This window comes from Manacus candei, unplaced genomic scaffold (genome assembly GCF_025592945.1).
Source record: "Manacus candei isolate 608988 ecotype Guabito, Panama unplaced genomic scaffold, ASM2559294v1 h1tg000065l, whole genome shotgun sequence".
NCBI classification, from domain to species: domain Eukaryota; kingdom Metazoa; phylum Chordata; class Aves; order Passeriformes; family Pipridae; genus Manacus; species Manacus candei.
The window spans coordinates 1,905,529-1,920,243 of record NW_026138113.1 but is presented as its reverse complement, the minus strand read 5'-3'; the positions used below and the strand labels follow the sequence as shown (position 1 = coordinate 1,920,243).

At 47.7% G+C, this 14,715-nt stretch overlaps 1 protein-coding gene across 8 annotated transcripts in view; it reads right to left on the bottom strand.

Annotated features, from left to right (window-relative positions):
* The window catches only part of ZFHX3 (zinc finger homeobox 3), a 513,502-nt gene that overhangs the window by 448,643 nt on the left and 50,144 nt on the right, over window positions 1–14,715 (bottom strand). The window contains exons 1-2 of one of the 8 annotated variants that reach the window (XM_051805546.1): window positions 11,514–11,584; window positions 11,326–11,433 (exon numbers count right to left, since the gene is read on the bottom strand). The exons of 5 other annotated variants lie outside the window; for them this stretch is intronic. The gene's annotated coding sequence lies outside the window, so the exon portion shown is untranslated. Of the gene's footprint in view, window positions 1–11,321; window positions 11,585–14,715 lie in introns of those variants that run through there. 2 more of the 8 variants (XM_051805545.1, XM_051805542.1) reach the window with 2 other exon arrangements.

The window sequence follows — 14,715 nt, the reverse complement described above, 5'->3', positions numbered from 1 at the left end:
TGCTCGGGATCTTATTTATTCCCGATACACCCCAGCCCTGGCCGTCGCAATCAGGAAAAGATTTTATGAATGGGAATATCTATAGCAAGAGGGAATGTGAAATGGAAGGGAGATAATAGGAAGGGTCGGGTCAAAGCCAAGAGGCGTTTCCCGGGCCAGGCAGTGAGAGCGGCCACCGCAGGACACCCGGGGGCCACCGTCCGGGGCCACTGTCCAGGGCCACCCGGCCCCGCTGCTCACACGGATCTGTTCGGGAAGCAGGGGTTGCAGAATTAAATTCTGGGTTTATTCTGCAACCCTGAGAAACCAGCAACTCGAATTCACATATATTTTCCTTTGTGAGATTATTTAGGAGTCAATTGTTACAGCTATTTGTGCACTTACCTATAAATATACAAGTACGAAACACACATTAGGATAAAAACAAATATATTTGGCAAAACATAAAAATAAAGACATAATTTGGATATGGGGAATCAATTTATAAAAGAAGAGATTCTGTAGCAGATCTATCAAAAACAGGCATACGGTGCTGTTTCTCCTGTCATTCAGGAAATCCCACATCCACACAAAAATGATGAACATTCATGTTTTTCACACAAAAATTGCTCCTTAATAATTAGTATATTTGGGAATAAAAAGGAAGTCCTTTTTACTTCCTTGTTCACCTTTATTTTTTTACTAGGGAATGAAGAAATACGATGAAATTACAACAAGCAGCCACACTCCTTTTCATTCACAACCATTTTAAATATTAAAATACAAGTAGAGATCAATCCAGCAGGCTCAGACTTTACTGTCAAATTACAACTAAAATCAAAATTAGTTAAAACAATTTCATTTTGTTAAGAAAAAGCTACAAGACTGAAATATTCTGTGCCTGCTTTTAAGTTGAACCAGTTTTTAAGGCTGAGTCACAAACCTGTGAACAGGACGCTCATACCTGGAACAGTCGCGTTAATTTAAAGGCAGGAGCCCCAGTAACATCGTCCTAATTCCAAACAGGGTCATCTCCTCAAATCCACAGCTAAAACCTGCTAGAATAAAATTGTGAGCCTTTTCAACAGACAGGAGCTGCACAGCCCTGAACCCTGATTTCTGTTCGGGATTTGGAGTGTTCATAATTTGTGTTTGCCAAACCAGCCGGGTTATTCCAGCGGGGAGATGGGATCGGTTTTCCGCCTGCCCAAGGCTCCTACAGAAACCTGACAACCCTCCTCCAGGAGCCCCTCATTAAGGAACTGCTCTGCCATTTTGGGGTTGCTTCTTTTTCACCTGACTCGGCCCCGCAGAGCCCAAACACACGTTTAAAAATGGACTGAAATGTCCCCCCCAAAAAATTTGTTATTAACAATAATTCTCCTATCCCTCCTCCCCAAAACGTTGAGCACGAATGTGCTGATAGGAGGGAATTTACTCAAATCAGTAATATTTTAATCAAGGACTTAGAGCAAATGAAAATCATACTTTGTAAAAATCACACTCTGTAACTGTAATTTATGTTTGTAAAAACATATTTTGTAAAAAATCCTACTGGGTAAAATAAAAGAACTCCCATTCCATTTCAAAACTCTGAAATTTTAAAAGAAAAGTAGAAAACATTTGCAAAGAAAAAAACCAAACCACAAATTAAAAAGACTAAAACAGGTCTAAGCCAAAAGAAACTTTAAAAATAAAATCACAATTCTCATCAACAATGTAAAAATTCTGTGGATCACGGACTTCTGCGATCCCCAGACCTACATTTTCAGAGCTGGCTCTGAGGATATTTTTGTTTACGTGCTCCTTTGGTGTAATAAAAGCAAATAATAAAATGCAAGTGCTATTAACTGGAACGCATCCGTCAGGGTTTTTCCACCTCGGATGAGTGACGTGCATAGACAGTGCCTGACCATTTCTTCCCAGGTTTAAAATAACCCTAAACAATTTCTATAATCTGTTTTCAAGGGCAGTTTCTTGGTAATATGAGATTTTTTTTCCACAAACTCCAGAATACTTAATTCCTAAACTGTTTTATCGTTTGGCTGCTGAGTATTTATTTCTCAGAGATGCTTTTCATTTTATTTCCTTTGCTGAGCTCTTTGTAAGTCTGTCCCTTTCCCATATATAAGCATGGAAGGAGCACATGGAATAAATGCTGCTTCCCAACACTGTGAGAGCCCACGCTTGGGGCTGCAGACCAGCAATAGTTCCCTGCATTTGCCCCACTCTGCCAGCCTTTCCCTTTCTGAGACGGTGCTTTAATTAAGGATTTTGTCTCTCTCAGCCCCACTGCTATTAGATTTTAACCCAGCCATGCAGCCTTTCCTTTTTCCACTCTTTTTTATGATTCCTGTTACTGCAGCTCCCGACCCGCCGCGTCCCTCCAGCCGCTCGCTCCCCACATTGGATTTTTTCCTCCTTAAATCTCGGGCTCTTCCCGCTGGCCTCGTGCACTACCAGGGAATCATTTGCTTTCATAATTTACATTTTTTTCTCTCCATCTCTCCGGGTTTGGCAGGGGATGCTATGGACACAGCCTCACTGCGGGTGCTGTTCGTGGATGGCGAGTGCCCTCTGCAGGAAAACACCCCCAGCCAGGAAAAACCCTTGGAAAGCAGCAAAAAAAGGAGCAAAGAACTCCTGCTTGATTATGGTTTTCAGTCATTTAATTCTTACACAGCCCATCAGCGCTGCCAGAGCCCTGAGCTGAATTCTCCCAAGCCACTCCATCCCTCCCAGCCCCACTCTGGCCCATTCCATACGGAACCAGATCCAAGAAGAATTTTCGTTTACCAGGTAACATTTTCTGTCAGGCTCTAAAATCCCTGCCACGTATTTCAGAGTGCAGACATGCAGGATTCCTGCTTCTCCTGCAGCAGAGCTGTGGCAGGATGAAATTTTTATTAGTTTTTCCCCAAAATAAGCTCTTCAGGAAATTCCAAATCAAGTCCTGGTCAGATACCTGTCCGGAACAATGGTCCTCACTGCGTGTGCCCTGAGCACTGTGATTTTTAAACAGCAGATTCTGATTAGGTTTTATACATACCTTGATAAAATCAATGCAAAACACTGGCCAGGAGAAAGCTCAAGTAGCAGATTTAAATAAATAAAAAAAAGGTAATAACAATAATAATAATAATTTAAAAACTCAACAAAGAGAACACTTTTAAGGCAGGTCTCTAACCAGAGAAAGCTTTAAACCAGGGAAATCTGAGGTCTCCTGGAAGCCTTTTAACCAAAGGCCAGGTCCCACACTGGGACTCATTGGCCCTGCCCAGCCATGATTCCCAACCCCAGCCATGAGTCCCATCCCCAGTCATGAGTCCCATCCCCAGTCATGAGTCCCATCCCCAGCCAGGATTTCTATCCCCAAACGCAGCTGTGTGTCTTGTGGAAGAGGGTGGGATTAGGAAAAGCACCCTTCTCTAAAGGGAAAGCATTTCAAAAGACGTCATGAAATGCGAATTTCCTTGTCCTTTCCAAGAGATAATACAGCCTGAGCAGCACAATAGGCATCGCTCACCGTGCCATGGGCAGACTCCCAGGCTCCTTTCCCTGTCTCCCCCTTTTTTAAGGATATCACTTATGCAAACCTTACCCGGCCTCTGCCTCAAGATTTTATATCAGAGCAGCAGGGGGGCTGATGAAGTGCTCATTTTTTTACATCAGTCTTATAAATTGCTCTCCCCATTAATTGTTTCCATGGAAACAATGCATTTGGCTTGGATGGGGATCCTGAAAAATTTTTAATGGGATTCTTAAAAATGTGCAGGAGGTGGGTGGGGGTAGAGGAGGTGCTCTCAAATACCCTCAAAAGAGATCTAGCCCAAGTTCTACCAACATGTGCCGTTAATTGCTTGTGGCCCAAAGCTGCTGAGCCCGGAGTCAGTCAGGAACTGAAAACATTATTCAAATGACCAGGGAAAAAAAAGCCCCAAAAGGGCAAGTACAGATTACGTGACAGCAGAGACGAGAATTTCCAAACACCTCCTGGCAAAACACAGCCATGAGACCATGACCAAATAACAATTCTTTAATGTCACAGCCTTAACTAATAATTTAAGCATGAGCAGTCCTTGATAACCCATCAGATCCTCCAGCGGCCGCGGTGCTCGCACGGAGCCACGTGCTGACAGGGACAGCAGCAGCGACACGGCCCCGCACACCCACCTTCCCCTTCTCCGCTCTTCTTACGCCTGAGAGGATTTTTCTTCTAATTTTTTTTTTTCCCCAGCAGGGAAAGTATTTGTATTACAGGGTATGAAACTAGTCCAACATGCAAGCTTATTTAATTTGGAAAATGTGTGGCTAAATGCCACTTGTTATGGGATTAGTTAACAGCTGCAAGTCTGCTACTGTGGAAAGAATTTTTTTCACAAAAAAAAAAAAAAAAAAGGAAAGAAAAGGATTTAACTGAGAGCTGCTGTGTGCTGTCTCCCAACTTTCTGTGTGGATTTTCATGTTCCATGGGGTGTCTGTGAGGTTGTCCTCACTGCCCTGTCAGCTGCAGCCATCCACAAGTACATTAACTCCTCCTGAGTAGCTCCAAGCACGAGCAGTGAGCCTGGAGCCCAGCTCTGGAGCTGCCCGACGAGTCCAGAGCAGCCAGCCCAGCCCCACAGAGGGACGAGCACCAGCAGCAGCTCCCGCCACCCCTTGGCTCCAGTCACAGATACCCACAAGCATCGGGTTACTGGCAGCTCTCAGGTTATACCTCCAGCTAATCCCGCAGTGCAGACAGGCTCTAAATTACTTGTTAAAAATCCTGTCCTCGTCCTGAGTGTCCTCTGGTGTCCTCTACCACTAAGTGCTGCTAATGAAGGAACAGATCATCTTTAACACATCAGTCACACAAGCCAAACCCTCTAGTCACTCTATTTTGCGTGACCTTCCTTCCTGACCTCTAAGAGATATTTCCATGAAGATGCCAAGAAGCAGGTTCCTAGACCATAACTTGCTCCCCCCTTCCCAAAGTGCTTCTCATTAGTATCCTGTTGCTGTTCTCTTTCCTGCTTAGGAACACCTTATCTTAGTATCATGGAATGGTTTGGGTTGGAAGGGACCTTAAAGCTGATCCCATTCCACCCCCTGCCATGGGCAGGGACACCTTTCACTAGACCAGGTTGCTCAGAGCCCCATCCAACCTGACCTTGAACATTTCCAAGGATGGGGCAGCCATAGCTTCTCTGGAGCCAAAGCCCTTTGTCAGTTGGGTATTAACCATGAAATGGGTGTTTGGTCCCAGGCTCAAAGAAGGACATGGAGCCACTCCAGAAGTTGAGAGGAGCAGCCACTTCCCGGGAAGAAGCCACCAAAAATCCTCACCTGGGGGAGGTGTGAGGATGAGGATGGCTGGGAGGGGAGGAAGCACGCTGCCAAGCACAGCAGAGGCTGCTCAGATGGTGTCACTTCCCATTCCAGCTCTGCATCTCTCTGCTGTTCAACCTCCAGCACAACAGTCTGAAATGTTTTCACAGCAAAGGCCATAAGGAGGAGATCAAATCCATTTGTCACACCCTATGACAGGTGTGGCCCAAATTGTCTTTGTGGAAGATGTATCTTAGTGGATCTACTGCTCTGGAGGGCAGGAGGCTCTCAGGTCTAGCTCTGGGCACAAGATGCTCAGGCACCCCGGGGACCCATAGCAGGGAGAGGGACAAGGGGGTCAGCATCAAACCCCTGAAAAATTGCCTGTGCCTGTAGCTGTCCCAGACCACTCACATCTGAGCAGAAGGCAATGTGTGCCTGCTTCACTCTAGCCTTTGGGGGCTTTTCCCAGCTCCAGGACCTCTGGAAGTCCATCTCTATACCTCAGAGCCTCTAATAGAAACCACAAACCGTGCGTTCTTCAGGAACAACTTGAAGAAAGTGCTTTGCAGCCTGTCCCTGAAGCAGAGGAGAGCCTGCCCAAGGCCTGCACCCACAGGACCTGGTGTATCGGCTCCAGCCAGTCTCTGCAGAACTGGTGCTAACTGTATTCCATCCGAAATTTGGTTTAAATCCTGCATTTGTTCCCATAATTTAGAAACAATACAAAGATAGTCACTTCACATGGCAGGAAATTCTCTCTAGCTGTTTCTTTTGGACACCGTAAGCCGAGTGCTTTCATGTCACACGCACACACATGATCACCCTGGGCTGACACACACCCCACAATTACTCGGACACAGATGGATGCTACATGGCATTTTTCTGCTGCAAGTGATACCCTGAAAGGGGGAGGAGGGAGGTAATTGGGAGCAAGTTTCTTAAAATCACATTTCTGTTACACCAGTGCCAATTCCTTGACCCCAGCCTGAGTCAATGGGCATCTGCTTGGCTCAACCGAGACCTGAGTGCACAGAAGGAGCTTTTCCTCCTTGCAGATCGACAAAGCTGATGTCACAGCCAGGTTCCTCTGTGGCTGCACTCCTGGAAAGGGAGCGAGAGCAGGGTGATGGGGTGGGGGGGCTCCAGTACAGCCCCCTGGTCTCAGCCATGTGCAGGCAGAGGCTGCGCCTACAGTTTTATGCTGAACGGCCCCAAAGGACTTGCAACGCTGGTACTTGATGTGTGGCTTATGCTGAGACAAGATACCAGCAGAGGGGCTGGGAAGACCTTGAAAAGATCTTTAAAAAGCGCTGGAGATAAAAGCTACAAATACCCTTTTTAAGTGTATCAATATCACTCGCAGTGATGAGCAGCAAAGCAGCACAGGATTCCTGCTACTTAACAGGGCTGTGTAAGCTGAATTTGCCATTTTGGTGAACAAATATAACCCCCCTCAAAAAATCTAAACTAAGTGGGGATTTCTAACTCGTTTGAGCAAGTGAGGCTCCGACAGCTCCGTGTGAGTTTGTCAGGTGAGCACTCCCATCCTGTGCTCCCGGGTACAGTCTCCACACAGCACAGACACCGAGACACACAGTCCCTTTCCTGCAAAGCACGTCAAAACTTCTGGCACCTCCGCTGGGACCTGCAGATGCTCCAAGTGGAAAGCAGCATGCACAAGAAAGCTATCATTTCCTTATTTCCTTTATCTTAAAAGGGCCCAGACTGGATAAATTCTGGTTTTCACGATGCTACAGCAAAATTTTCCTTTTCTGCTATTCCCTTTTAAAAGCAACAGAATGAAAATGCTTGTTTCCAAAGCTGGAGGTTTGCAGCCGCCCTCCCCAGGGCGGCTGGGTAAGATTTTTCCATTCATCCACATTTAAAGCCGGGTCCACTTTAAGAGAAACAAGCAAGAATTGGGTTTTACCATTTCAGAAATGAAAGGTATTTACCCTCAAGACAGTGAAAGATCTTTTAAACCTTGCTGATGCAAGGGAGGAAATGGGAAGTTTACAAAAGTAAAGCTCTGGCTCTGCACACACAGCCCTGCTCCTCCCCGCGTGTGGAGCTCACTGAAATCAGTATGGTTTCTCCCGAGCAGAGCCGCACATAAACGCTTCCATATTTGAATCTTTTATCAGTGCTAAATTTGCTTTTGAGAAAGAAAACATTCTTCACAGCAAATTCAAAGTTTGTACAGTTTAAAAATTATTTTCATAGAATTGTGGAATGGTTTGGGTTGGAGGAACCTTAAGGCTCATCTCATTCCACCCCCTGTCATGGGCAGGGACACCTTCCACTATCCCAGGTTGCTCCAAGCCCCATCCAACCTGGCCTGGAACACTTCCAGGGATGGGGCAGCCACAGTTTCTCTGGCCAACCTGTGCCAGGGCCTCACCACCCTCACAGGAAGAATTTCTCCCCAATATCCCATCTAACCCTGCCCTCTGGCAGTGGGAAGCCACTGCCCCTTGTCCTGGCACTCCAGGCCCTTGTAAATAGTCTCTCTCCATCTTTCCTGTCAGGAACTGGAAGTACCCTTCAGGTACTGGAAGGCCACAATTAGGTCTCCCCAAAGCTTCTCTTCTCCAGGATGAACAATCCCAATTCTCTCAGCCTTTCCTCATAGGAAAGGAGAGATGCTCCATTCCTCTAATCATCTCGGTGACCCTCTTTTCTCCTACCTCATGAAGCCACACAAAGCAAATCCCCTCACCAGAAAAAATGAGAGCTATTTGCTAGAGCCCTGATAATGTTTAAAAATATATAGTCAAACATCATGCTAAGTGGAGGCCTGATAAAGTAAAGTCCATCTCTTACGCTAACCTTCAAGGTAAAATTAATAATTAATTAGTAAAGCCAGGACATGGAATGATTGCTATCAATATTTTAATACTTTTACTGCTAATTTCATTCTCCCTCCATAATCTGCTGCTGAAAAAGCAGGAGAGCTGCTTGTGTGCTTTCAGTGCAGTGCCTGGCTTGGGGATCAGCACTGGAGGAGCAATGTCACCCACCAGTGTGCCCCAAATTCCTGCTGCAAGAAACCAAACCCAACCTCAACGTTTTGTCACATGCATCCAGCACGCTCCAGCCTTCCATGGCATCCGCTCCAAGCCAGGGCTGCCCCCCGCCAGGCAAAACCAGGAGGGTTTTATGAAGATAAGCAAAATGAAACCAAAAACTTCACCAAGCTTTAGAAATATCTATTCCCTCTCCTGAGTCCGAGCAAGGAAAACTTTGGCCCAAGAGGAAAAATGCTGGGAAAGTTGTGAGGGGGTGAATCCAGGTGGTGCTGGGGCCCAGGAGTGGGGGGCAGGTGGGTAGGCGAAGGAGGAGAGGTGAGTGCTGCCCTCGCTACTGGAAACCGAAGTGTGTCCTGCCTGTTTTATTTACTCTTTATTAGTCTAATGAGGCTGTTTCCTGGGAGTTTAATTACCATAATAGAGACAATTCCTTTCTTAACCCTCTTTACAGCCTGGAAGAGAAAGAGCCTCTGACAGAGGAACGTGGAACACACGAGCCGCAGCAACGCCCGTGTTTGGATCAGCCCCAGCACAGCCCCAACACCTCGGACACGTGGCCACAACCCCCCCCGGGGGGTCCCAGCCGTGGGGGGGTCCCTGCAGGGCTCCACTGCCCACCCTCGCCCACTGCCCCGTGAACTGCCGGCTGGGAACACAGAGCTCTGCTGCGGAAAAATTAAGAGCACATGATTAATGCTACATAAAATGTGTGGGTTCCCAGCCCTTTGAAATCGTACCTCTTCATCATTTCCATTTACAGTTTACTAATGAAATTAGATATGGTAAAGGGTTCCTTTCTTTTTTTTTTTTCCCTTAAATTAACTGTACATTTTTTTAGAGTTAAATCAACATATTTTCCATTCCATATTCAGCAAGAAATCAGAAAATTAAATGTGGGGGTTTTTTTCTGGTGCTGCTAAGAGATATTTCCCTGGTGTTGCCATAATACATACAATGATTTACTGTATTAGACTTACACGTCTGTTACTCTGCACAACAGATACAACAGAGCTGACTAGAACAAGGTAAAGAGGCAGCAAGGATGAAAAGCACCAGATCTAAGAGGAGAAAACCCAGGCTCTGAAAGCAACAGCAGAGCTGTGCTCACCCAACCACAAGGCTCTCCCAGCCCACTTCATCCGCTCCTACACGATCCAGACAACACCCTGCAAAAGCAATTGCTAAACCCAGAATAAACTCGTGCCAGAGTCCAAAATCCAAAACAACACAAAATCCTCATCTAATTTTCTTCTAATTCAGCCTCAGTGCCCCCCCCCTCAGGGGAGGGACAAGGCACCAAGTTCATTAGAAGTCCTGTTTCCTGGGCACCAGGGTATTGATGACCCAAAGCCATTAAATCATCACTGTGAGGCCAGAGACAAGGGTCACGTTGGTGTGACACAACCACTGTGTCCAGGTGTGTTACACACACACACACACACACACACACACTGTGCCCCGTGTGTTACAGGTGCACTGTCCATGTGAATTAACACATGCTCTGTGCCCAGGTGTGTTACACACTCCTTGTGCCCACTGGAGCCCCAGCTCGCCCCCTTCCAGGAGCAGCTCTCCAGCACTGCTGGCCTCTGGGACCGCTCCCTGAGCATCGTCCAGGGACCATCAGGAAGGAATTCTCCACTTCAGATACCACTCTTTAAAAATGTAGGTTTTTGTGTTTACACAGCTGACACCTTAACTAACATTGGAACTGTAAAATGCAGGTGAAATGAAATAACTAAAGGCATTTCCCCGAGGTTCTGATCACAGAGTTGCCCCTGGAGCAAAGGGATTTGGGAACCTTGTGTTCCCATGCCACAGGTTTAGATGAACGCTCTGTTCTGTGGAGCAGTTTGAAGATTCGGGCTTGACAGCAAGAAACTGCACTCTCACTAAAATTCATCCATGGATATCCCCTTTGAACGCTTCCCGGATGGTTATTTTCACTAACATTGTGTTTATTAGCAGAACAGAGGGAGGACTGTAAAGCAGGAGCACGGGTGAGTTTGATTTCCAGGCAGTGATGAATGGCGGGGGAGGCCAGGTCACCCGGCTGCAACATCAAAGGGGCGACTGAACCAGCAGCACACTTGAAGTTAGTTAAAATGCCATCACCATTTTCTGCGTTTTGCTTTTTTCTTACATTTAAAGAAATTATATTGCCTAGTTCTGGCCTCAGCCATTATTTCCTGGGCTCTGATGATACCCAGGACTCCATAAAGGCATTACCTGCTGGCACACCAAGGACCAGCCACCCATTTGAATTGTGATACAACACGCTCCTGCCCTCCCCATGTCACTGAAAGACCTGCAACACTGCGTTTCATGCAATTTGCCACGGGCCTGCCCCATCCTAAGGCACCAGGATTAAACTACCAAGGAATTCCTGTGGATCTGGGTCCTTTTAGGCTAAAACTGGCCAGCTTCTTTTAGAGCTCTGCAGGGCCAGCCTTGCCCCTGCCCCTCTTTTCTGTCAACAGAGAGTAAGGAACCACATGCTCTTGGGGTGGCACATGGCAAGAGGGGCGAGTTCTAAAGCCTTGGAGCTGAACCAGATACAGGTTGAGGAAATAAAAATGTGCACTAAGTGCAAACTTACAGTTACCAAAGGTAAATGCAGACTCAAACTGACTCATAAGAGCAAGACATCCCAGACTGTTTTGGGTTGGAAGGGACCTTAAAGATCAAGAGGGTTCCAACCTCCCTGCCACGGGCATGGACACCTTCCACTAGACCAGGTTGCTCCGAGCCCCATCCAACCTGGCCTTGGACACTTCCAGGCAGGGCAGCCACAGCTCCTCTGGGGAACCTGTGCCAGGGCCTCACCACCCTCACAGGAAGGATTTCTCCCCAGTATCCCATCTAACCCTGCCCTATCAATATGTGCATTCAATATAGTTATTCAATAATTAATACAGGTATGGAATGAACCAGACCCTCAACCAAAGGCTTGGTATACTCGGACAGAAAGCAGTAGAACCTGTGGGAAGTCACACACACCTACCAGCAGCGGCTCCTGCGGGCCGGGCCCGCCGCCGGCTCCTCAATCAGCAACCGTTCAGCATGGCTTGGGCTGCTCCCGCGTTGTCCTTCCAGGAGGAATTCGCCTTACCTGGAGAAACGGACCCATCCCTGAGGCGCCCATCCCGTATTTCATTACTTTCAGGCAGGGAATGTCGGTGGTATTTGTACCCAACGGGGTCACGGCGAGGCCGCCGCGCCGAACCCGCTCCGGCACCGACCGGTTCGGGCCGCCCGGAGCCTGCGCGCGACCCCCCCAGCCCTGCGCGTGCCCGCGCGCGGGGGCACCAGGGGGCAACCTCGGCCCGGGGAGCGGCGGGGCCGGGCCGGGGCACACCCGGCCGGGGCACACCCGGCTGGGGCGGCGCGACACAAACAACGGCACCACAAACAGCCCCCGGCCCGGGCCGCGCCTGCGGAGGGAGGGAGGCATCGCCCCGGGCTGTAACTGTGCGCATGGCCCGGCTGAGCCCGGGCACGGCTGGCCTGGGGGCTACAGGGACACGTGCGACCCACGTGTGACACCGCTCAGAACCAGGGCAGCGGGCCCCTGAGCAGAGGGGCAGGGCGAGAAGAAGCTCGACTCTCTCCCCAGTAAATTCTACCTACTTTTCACACAGAGAAAGAAAGAAACAAGTTTTTAAAAACTAAGCCTCCCCTAAAGTTGCTTTGGGTGTCCCAGAATCCCAGAGTGGTTTGAGTGGGAAGGGCCCTCAAAGAGCATCTGGTTCCACCCCCTGCCATGGGTAGGGACACCTTCCACTAGACCAGGTTGCTCCAAGCCCCGTTCAGCCTGGCCTTGGATACTTCCAGGGATGGGGCAGCCACAGCTTCTCTGGGCAACCTGTGCCAGGGCCTCACCACCTTCACAAGGAAGAATTACTTCCCAGTATCCAATCTAACCCTGCCCTCTGGCAGTGGGAAGCCATTCCATTGTCCTGGCACTGCAGGCCTTGTCCAAAGTCCCTCTCCAGCTCTCTTGGAGCCCTTTTAGGCACTGGAAGGGGCTCTAAGGTCTCCCCAGAGCCCATCCCAAAACCAGGCTAGGTTCTTCCCAAGCGCTCCACTTCACAGCAGGTTTCGGAGCACAGCACAGGGTATAACACAGGGATGTTGACTCCCTGTGGATCACAAGCTTCCACAGATCACACGGAGAACACACCAAGTCTAGAAGACGCACCCAGGCCATGGCGTGATGCTGAGCAGGACATTCCTGCCGTCAGGCTTTCCTAAATTGTCTCTGGGTAAACAACCTAAAATTGGCCTCTCCACTCTGACGTACACCAGCCTGTTTCCATGGGCATTTTGCCTGGGCAAAGAACCCAGGCCTTTGTCCCAGATTTTTATCCATGCAATTACATATATTTATCCAGGCTGGTCCAGCCTGACCCAGGATTGCCAGGGCCTGGCCCTGCCTGCGCAGCAGCACCTTCCCCCCTTCTCCTCCCTCTCTGCAGAGACAACAATTCCATTGCCACTGTGTTCATCCAGCATTGTCTTATCAAACAGAGGGGGGGACAATATTGATCCTTTTCTCTGATTTTAAAAAGAGGATGAGGGGGGAAAAAAAGGAAAAAAAAAAAAAAAAACAAGAAGGGGGAAGTGGACAAAGAGAGGTGAAATCAAACCCCAGAGCAACAAAGGAGAAAAACCAGGTGGAAGACGGGAATTGTTTTCTGAAGGCGAGCTAAGTGGAGAATTGAAACGAGGGAGGCTCCAGGAGAGGACCGAGGGATGAAAGGGAGCAAGGGTAAGAAACACAAGGGCTAGATAAGTCTGAAAATGGCTAGAAAGAACAAGGGAGAGAGGAGACAAGAATGGAAACCTCTGATGTTGGCAGGAAATGTTGTGATTCTAAAGATGAAACAACTTGTGGGGAAAGAAATTGGGAACAAAATCCCCCTGTGTATTTCCTGGGGTTGAACTGGAGCAACAAATGAAGCACGGCAGGGACGGCTCCCGGACAGCACCGGGCAGGAATGAGGCAGTACAGCGTCCTCTGAAGGGAACTGGTGTTAGGAAATTACATCCTTGCACAAGGCCGGGAGCTTCCCAAGCCTGCTCCAGCTGCAGATGTGGCTCAAACCCCCGAGCAGGAGGCCCATTCCCTGTGGCAGGACTATATATTCTATGGCTCTAAGGGTATTGCCATAAAGGGAGTAAGGAGAAATGGGGCAGGAGAGATCCTTAAAACTTCCAAACTAATTTGAGACAAGTAATAAGGGACATACATGGCGTTCAGGAAGAGAAACCCGACAGCTTTCTTACTTATCTAGGAAATGATTACAGAAATGTTTATGGTGTGTTTTTCACTGTCCCCTGCATGTTGGGGGCTCCAGTTCCTCTGGACAGACGCCAGCACGTTAGGAAAAAAATGCTGGGGAGAGGGAAGGAATAGATTTACTAGAAAAAACCTGCATTCCTTCCAACCTTTCTGCAGCTTCTTAAAAACATACAAAAAGCCTCCTTCAAGCAGCTCAGTGCCATACCAATTTCCTGTGTAGACCTGGATATTAGTATATGTTTTTCTGTGTCTCCAAAGTTTCCCAAGTTACCTAATGCATGCTCAGCATGGAGCATTTTTAAATGAGTTAGTCTTTATTGAATTATGATTTCCAGCAGTCACTAATAACAAAATTCAAATTGCTCCAGCAGACGAGGATTTGAAGAATGCTGAGAAGAAACTGAGTTTTTAAGAGACTCTAGAAGAGCCACCCACTGCTTGTGTATAGTAACCGTGAGCCTCTCGATGGAATACTTCAAATAGTTAATTAGATTTGCTAAAAAAATAATAAAAAATCAGTCATTAAGCATTCCCACTCTGGAGACACTGGATAAAGGCTGTTCCTGGCGCACCTACAGCTCCAGCAAATGTGGAGCTAAAAATTATTTTTTTCTTAAATAAGGTTTCAGGTTTTCCTCACACTGCCCCTGCAGTGGGCACGATGCAATTAGCAACACATCTGAAGGGGAAAGAGGAACTTTTATTCCATTAGGACTTCTTTTTTACCTCGGGAATTTCTTCTGGCTGCTAAAGAGGTGTTTTTCAAGCAAGGAATAATAGGGAGGCTCAGAGCCCATCCACAGCACACGGGGCTGGGAGCTGCAGCTCACCTGCAAACTGAATTTGCTCTATTTTGTTAACCATTTATTTTGTCTTTACTGGCTGTTCAAAGGGAAGTGTGATAATCCCACTGTTCCTCACTCGCTCAGCAGGGAGTTTAATCTAATAAAGCTATTACAGCCGAATGGATTAAAGCAACGTGAAGCATTAGTAATTTGAGGAGCAGTTAAAGAATGTTAACGCTGAGACTCTGCGCGGATTCTTCTCCAAACACGATCCCAGAGATGAAAGCAGAGCTCCTACTCAATA